This window comes from Lichenostomus cassidix, chromosome 2, assembly GCF_008360975.1.
Source record: "Lichenostomus cassidix isolate B80296 chromosome 2, HeHo_3.0, whole genome shotgun sequence".
NCBI classification, from domain to species: domain Eukaryota; kingdom Metazoa; phylum Chordata; class Aves; order Passeriformes; family Meliphagidae; genus Lichenostomus; species Lichenostomus cassidix.
In genome coordinates, this window is record NC_139482.1 from 41,563,795 (window position 1) to 41,572,079 (window position 8,285).

The window sequence follows — 8,285 nt, forward strand, 5'->3', positions numbered from 1 at the left end:
GAAGCCACACAGGAACTTCACAAAATTGACAGTATTTTAAGTATGCATTTAGCTTACAGTAACTCTGGCACAATTCTCCACTGGAAACTTCAGCATTAGTTAATAAACTTTTAAAAGTTTACTTATGGATAAGAGTATATGTTTAAGAAAACAGAACAACCAAAAAGAAAACAAAATACTGGAACAAGTATTCAGACAAGAGGTTACGCTATTTTAACACCCTAAATTCAGCTCTGGCTCTCAAAATATTGACATTTTCATGGATACACTCTTCCCATAGACCCTTGTACATTTATGCACCTGAACATCTGGTGCACAAGGTGGAATGAGACCCTTTTCCACAATGAGGATGCAGCACTGACAGTATTTGAGGAAAACAGCTTTGCTTTACCAAGAACAATCAGCAGCAACGACAAAGTCCAAACCAGAATAACATAGGATAGAAGAAATGCAACTGGGAGTGCAAACTGATGAAAAAATGGCTCCAGTGTACAAGAAAATTATCCATATTGAAGCTTTGTGAGTGTTCAACTATTTATTATGCTCACACACATGGTGATAAATTAAAATTCTTGTTGGCAAAATGTCCATTCAAAATTAAATGATGCTGTAGCCTCACCATGAGGATTTCTGTTGTACCAACTCACATTTGTAATAAACTTTATTAAACGTGATAAAATATTACACAGTTCAAACAGAGAAATCCAACAGGGAAATCATGTCCGTTTTTGTTAAACTAAGCAGCAGAGCTTTGTCGTTGGCATTAGAACAGCTCTGAGTTTTGCTAGAAATATGTTCTAGAAAATCTCCCCATAGTTCTTAATGAATAATTAAAGACAATATATAACTGAGATGCTTGTTTGCTACCTCCAGAGTTAGATCCTAGAGGAGCATTAAATTAATTTTTAATCACCTATGCTATGGTTAAAGTTATAGGACACAAAATTTCATTCTAAATAGACTCATCATATAAAGAATAATCCCAAGGTTACAACCTGGCTAGCAGGAAGTGTACAATGACTAATAAAGCAGAAAGGGCAACATTAGCACAGCTTACAGCTACTCCAAGTTATTTTCAGATATCATCTGTTTGTGCCTCTTTCCTACATGTTCCATGACTTTAACAGAGCACCATGATGCAAATGCTCAAATCTTGCAGTGCAGTTCTCCTTGCTTTTGTGGTCACCTTTTCACCCCAGAAGCTGGAAACTGATGAGGCCTTTTGAGTGTACAGGGTCTGTACAAGATCTTACCCATTTAAATTATTTATCAGTGTGGAGGCAATTTCTGTTAGTGCCTCAGGGTGATGCTGCAAATGTTTCACAAATGTATTATCCAAGAAAAATTCAGTATAACAAGTTGTCTGCAAAATAAATTTGTAGAGAACAATGTAATCATTAGGAAATCCAGCCCATTTTAAGTAATTGCTAACTGCACCTAGGCTTCCATTAATGACTGCATAATTGTGTTTCACCTAGTATTAACTTTGTCCTCAAGAAAGGCTGTTTTTTCTTTGGAATAAATGAACATAATAAAAGAAGGGAACAATGAGGGAGTGACAAAATCAGTACAAACTTTAAACCAAAAAGGAAAAGAGGAGTTACCAAGTACCCTGTGCCATGGATGACTCAGTATTTGTATAGAAATTCTACAGTCTACCACTGAGATATGCAGCATGCAAGAACATATTTGAATGCAGATGGACTACATTTTGTGGGGCTATGATGAAGCATGAGAGTTTAGGACACAGTGTCTGTGCCCAGTGAAGCTTTTGTTTTGTCAGAAGCAGAAAGCAGTTTTGGAAACCCTGGTGTGCAATTTCTTGGCAAACTCTCACCATCTCAGCCAATGATCCATACTCAAGGTGGAAAAGCCTTACTAATGCTTGAAATGAAAATTGGAGAGGAAGGAAAACGGGGATGTGCTCAACACCTAATCTCATCCTGTTTTCTTAACTGCTTTTGAACATAGGCATTTAGAATAAACCTGTCTATGATGTGTAGACAGTCTCTTTATCAAAACTAACCTGATGAAGGAGAAATTCAGGGCACACACACCTAGCCAGAACAGTGAGGTTTCTTCCTTCTCCAAAAGAAACTTCTAGTCCCAACAAGCTCTGCAGATGTATATGCTTCCTATACAGATTTACACAGATTAACTTGGATGAGTGAGTATCTTGTCATTTTGGGGTTTGAGAGAGTATCTTCAAGAGATTTTTCAAATAAAGACGTGACTAAATTTCAAGGCTTTTAAGAGAGACCCATGAGCTGAGAAGGTCTGTTAGGACTCCTTGAAGATGTCTAAAGATACCTGCAAATGCAGGAAGGTGTATATGACTTTCCCCCAGCACCCAGCTAGGGATATGCTACTTAATTATGATTAGAAATCTTAGCTGGAGCCTGTACTTTAGAGCTGCCATTCAGTGCTGGTGATGATGAACTGTATTAGGAAGGACATGGGAAAAACTTGTAAGTGCCAAGCTGAAGCAATCCTAAACTTGGTTGTTCCTTTTTCTCATTTTAGGTCAGAGCATAAATTGTAGATGAAATGTGGCTCCTGCCAGAAGATTACAGTTATGGTTTCTATACCCAGTAAAGATGGAAAGAACCATGCAGTATATACATATACATGTACATGTACATATACATATATATATAAATGTATGTATGTATGTAATTTTTTTTAAATCTTGACTTTGGCCACGAGGGGTTTAGACCTGCAGGGCCTTTTGTGCCACCCACTTTTCACCATCTCAAAATATTGCACAGATTTCTGGCTAAAACCAGAATGCACATATATCCCTCAATTTACAGCACACCTTATTTTCCCTCCAAAGTCTGTCATGCCAAGGCAACAAAGACCTGAGCAGTGAAAAAACATTTGCAACCATATGGGCATTTAAATTCTGATTCATTAATTTGACTTTTTTTTTTTTTTTTTTTTTTTTTTTTTTTTTTTTTTTTTTTTTTTTTGGTGGTAATCCAGAGTGCAAGAGATCTAGCTATTCCAGACATCACTCAAATACTGACCAAGACAAGATTGCCTGTTACTAAAACCTTTGTGAACTGGTTAGTCACATCTAGATTAACACTTTGTGACCTTTAGAGGAAGGTCTCGCAAGCTCAAAGATTAAACAGAGAGGAATGTGCATCTGATCATGCAATACACTAATGGCTCTGTGTTTAAATATCACCTGGCTGGAGGGATTCACTGTTTCGAAGACAGCAACATCATCCTCCAGGAATCTTCTCTCTGAATTGTGCAAAACTGAATCAGAGAATTGGCTCAAAACACCGTAAGCTTTTACTTCTGTCAGCACTGCTACGAACCCAGGTAGTAGTTTAAGAAAGGTGATTGATCACTTTTGTTTCTGTGCTTATTTTTATTTTAATCTTATTTATTTTTTTAGATAAGCAGGGCTCCTCAGCTCACTCCACCTGGGAGGTTGCTGTGGTCAGATGTCCTCCCCTGGGCTGTGCAGGCAGTCCTGATGAAGACAACATCAGCTCACCCTTGGTAGCTCTGCTTCTCTGAGACGTCACCTTCACAGATCCTTGCTAGCAGGGTGAGCCCCAAATCACACGGTCTCTGTACAACAATGCCCTAGCTACCAATTGGTGAGAGAAATCAAAGTTATGTCTAGTGCTCCTCCTTCATAGGAATTTTAATTGCGTGAAATTGAAGGATTTGCATTTACTCTTTTTTTTAGCACTGCGTACAAGTTGCAGCTTTGTCTCAATGAACTGTCTGAAATAAATACAAGCTGAACATGGGAGTTACCCATGCCCTTGGATTATAACACAGGCAGGATTCAAAAACTCAGTCTACAGCTGCGACCCACTGACTCAATGAAGTTGAAACATTCCATTAAAAAAAAACCCAACAACTCCACATGAGAAGTTCCCAGGAGCATGACAAACCGATGGGTAAAATAACGTGTGGGCTGGAGAAAGCACTATCAAGGAAACGCCTTGATCTTGAACTGTGGCCGCCAGATCACAGAGCAGTCTTGAGGGAGGACATCAGGTTCCCATCCGATTGCTGCTTATAGTAAATGGTCCCAGAATATCCCATTACAGAGAGAGGGTGCATACAGCTACCACAGGCATTAGCTGACTGCTCAACTATGTCCCTGCAACATATAAAAATCAAATAACAAAGCAGATGATGAAAGAGAAACAATCAAAATGAAATTAAAGCTGACTGGTATCTTAATGTACAGTAAATTGCCTTGTGTTGTCCTGAGGAGCTAGGTAGGCATGTTGGTACTAAATAATAAAAAAATTAACCCTGCTCTTTTTATTTAATCTCAATGTTAAAAGCTGTTCCATGTTGTCATTGCAGCCATAATATTTGGAACAAACTTTGGCTGCTCTCACTTTTCCAAAATCTTATTCCCTGTTAAAATCCAAGAGAAGCTTACAAAGAGGATAACCAGCTCAATTTCAGACATGCTGGGGGGGTCTGTAGGTAGCACAGTTCAAGCATAGAAATTTAAATCTGTGCTCTTTTGGTAAATATGTTAAAAAAGAAAGAGGGCTAAAATCACTTTAAGTCGCTAAAATATGGAGCCACACAATAGCCAAAAGCTATGGAAATAGAAGAGCAGAGAAAAGACACTTTCAGAATATAAAAGCTGGCAAGAAAGTATTAAATTTCAGCTCTACTAAATAAAGTATCATCTAAAGGATTTTGTTTAAAAGACATTGCTGAGATCATAATCAATCAGTCTGGCTACTTGGACACAGCACCCCATCAGAGAATTTAGCAAAAATGAAGTACTAAATTATTCAGTATTTAAACAACTGTGTAAGGAATATGTAGCTGAAAAGGACAAACTGCAAACCAAGATTATTTTCCTGTTACATCAGTATATACAGTAGTTTTAACAGGGCTTTCCAGGCAGAGATCTAGACACTTTTTCCATGCAGAGAATCGAGATCCCAGGTTTTAGTCTAGTATTTTAAAGTCAAATTACACTAGTATTTAGATGCAGCTGAAAAGGATTACCTCTTTCTCTCAACTTTTAAAATTAACATTTTTACTCTATTTACATCTATGTTTTCTCTTTCTCAGTTAGGCTACCTTTTTGATAAAAAATACCCAGAAAAATCCCCTGCCCTTCTCTATTACAAATCCGGGCAATGTTAAGCTTATAAAAAAACACTAGGTAAGTCTTATCTTTGTATTATGTGTACTACACACATACAGTACAGGAGTATGTCCAAGGAGTCACTGAGATAACACTTTTCAGACAAATACTATGTATTTTAAGAAAGATAACTGGAAATTATTAAGTTAAAAAAATTCAGTTTCCTCAGGTTTTTCTAGCTGTCGTAAATCTGTAAATCTAGCAGATGAGATTTACATTTTCCATGAAGAGTTTTGATGAATTTTGGATATGCTTTGATACATCAGCTCTAATCTTCTGAAAGATTGTCCCTTTTCAAGTCTTCCTCAGGATTCATTATCAACCTTTTGAATGTCTTACAAAACATGAATACAAGCCTAGTAGTGCTGGAGACTGTATAACAGCAGGTAACAGCCGTAAGAACAATGACAAAATGGGCATTTTTGCATGCAATTTCACGCAATTTTCATACACAGCTGTTAAAACACAGGCAGGAGTTCTGTAACACTGGAATTCACAAAGAACTGATACTGTAAAATGTTACGCGGACACCTGACAAAATGGAAAGTGTTGTTTGCCAGTGCCTGCATCTCAAGGTCACAGTATTAAAGAGCATCAAAATAACTTGTTAAGGTGATAAATTTTGTCTCAAGCCCCCATCTCTTTTATTTTAGCATTGAATTTCCTTCTGGCAGCTGCACTAAAATACTAAACCACTCTCAGAGGCTGAATGACACGATCTGGGCATCATGGTTTATTGACTCATGATGGATAACTAACACACACTTCAATTCTTTGATCAGTGGTAGGGTTTCTTACTTACCTTGCAAATGTATGCTGCAAATTTCTGAACAGTAGGAAACCTCAAATCTAAGCCAAACAATAATGACTAAAAGAGCAGACATCAACTACACCTAATTTAATATTAAGATTTGTTTTTAGAGGATGCTTCTTGAAACTTTATACCAAAAGTTCTTAGTCATCAGTCACAGAGCAAGCAGGAATGTTGTACTGGATGGAACTATGGTCGATGTTAGGACTCATTCAAATCTACTTCCACAATGTGGTGATAGCACTGCCTGTTGAACAGAATTTGAGGTGTTCTGCATTATTTAAAAACACAACTGTTTCAAATCATCGTGTTTCTACCCTGCCACTGTTTTAAAAGATTTTCAGAGTTCTAACCCCTTTTTTCCCCCATCATATGTAAAACATTAGAAGTGAAAATCTTACTCTGACAGATTTAACCCATATACATTTACCTAAATAGATAATTGTTACTTATGTGACAGTCTTCAAAATAAATCAAACATGTCCAAATAAACACCTACAACATCCACCTTATTTTTTTCTCACTGTTCTTAAAGTATGTTAAAAAAATGTAGAGGCCCGTACATTTGTAAAGGCAACTTGAGAATTCAGCAGCAAAACCAACTTACAGAAAGTACACTATAAAATAACACTTTTAAGACCCAGACCTTACATTAGTGAATTACTGACCTATACCCAACCTTCATTTTTGTATTGCTTAACTTCTGAGCAGCTTTAGAGATTTTATAATGTATTTCCTTCTGAACTCAGGAAAACAAAATCCAACAGAAGTGGGAAGGCCCACCCCTGTGGCATGTGAGCCAAACACCTCCCTGGTGGCACAGCATGGCAGCTTGCTTTCCTGATGGTTTCCTCCAGGCTAGGTGCAATAAACCAGAGGTCCAGTCCTGCCACCCTTTGAGGGCTGACACATTCTGCCAGAGGATTTTGGCTCTTTTTCCTTAGAAGGAATGGTGAGAATCTTCAGATGCATCCCAGGCTAGAAATGTTTTACAGCAACTACTTCACTGCTTCTACTTCACTTAAGCTCTGTCAGATTCCCTCTTGTCAACCTTTGCCTTCTCCAGCCCCCATTCCAGGTCAGTTTCCATTACTTCTGGAAACATCCCATGGTCTATTTCATAAAGACTCTTTACAGCTTATGTCTTCTGCTCCAGCCAGTTCCAGTTGTCTGCTCTGTGTCACAAAGACAAGGGGCAGTCACTGCTTTTGGTGGCATTAGGATCAGTCCTCACAGCTCATCAAGGTCTTGTTTGCATCCACTCACTTCCCTCAGGCCTTTTATCATCTCTACAGTCAAACTGGACAGCTGCTTCTTTCCTCAAGCTCTGTAAGGGGTCAATCAACCCAAACAACAAAACCCCCCACTACTTTTTTATTCCTGAAGGCATCCTACTTTCAAGGAGCTGAGAGAGGGAATATTGCTGGGCTACAACTGATGGGACTGGCCCACTTGCTTAGCACAGGTGGGAGGGGCACAGGGAGTATCAGCAGGGCTAGATGGACTGAGGGAGGGCATGTGCCATGGAAGTTAACTACTTAGAAGAAACTGTCAACTGATCTTCAAAACCTCCACAGGCACTGCCAGTAATGCCCCTGGACTGAAGGCCTAAGGAAGTCACAGCTTCTGTCTTGATGTTTTAGAACAGACATTTTTGAGATCATTGTGGGGTTAAGTTTGACAACTTAATAAAAACTTGTTACTGAGCCTTCTAAAACAGAGAACCACAACAACTTCCCTGCTCAATACAAATAAAAATACAAGGCATGTAAGCATTTGACAATTCCTTTCTTTTTGCCAGTTATGGTAAATTCAAGTCAAGAAATGTTAAGCAGTTGGTCTTTCTCAAATGGTATTTTGTAAAATAAAAATCCAAATACCAAAATGCATCTTGGCATGTATTACAATGAAAAAGTGTTGACATGCATTCACGCTTTCATTTTTTTTCAAGGAATAAAGTACGAGTAAGGATCCACATGTTTGCCATACTGCAAACTCCTTGTTCTTAGTGAGAAGTACTTACTTTTGCAGACAATCCCACACAAATCAGTGCTTCCTTCCCTTAGATGTCACATTAAACTGCTCAGGTTTTAAGTGCTGTGTATGGGATTTGCAATCTGTTACAGTGCAAGTAAAGAGGATTGTCTGTATTTATGGAGCAAATGCCGGAAAGCAAAAAGAGAATGACATCTGCTTTGAAGTACCTGCAGACAGTACAACTGGCATATTTTGGAATTCTAAGGTGACAGTGTTGGACCAGCATGTGAAATTCTGCTGCTGACATCAAATCAATGTACTGCTTTTTTCTGCAAAGGAGAAATA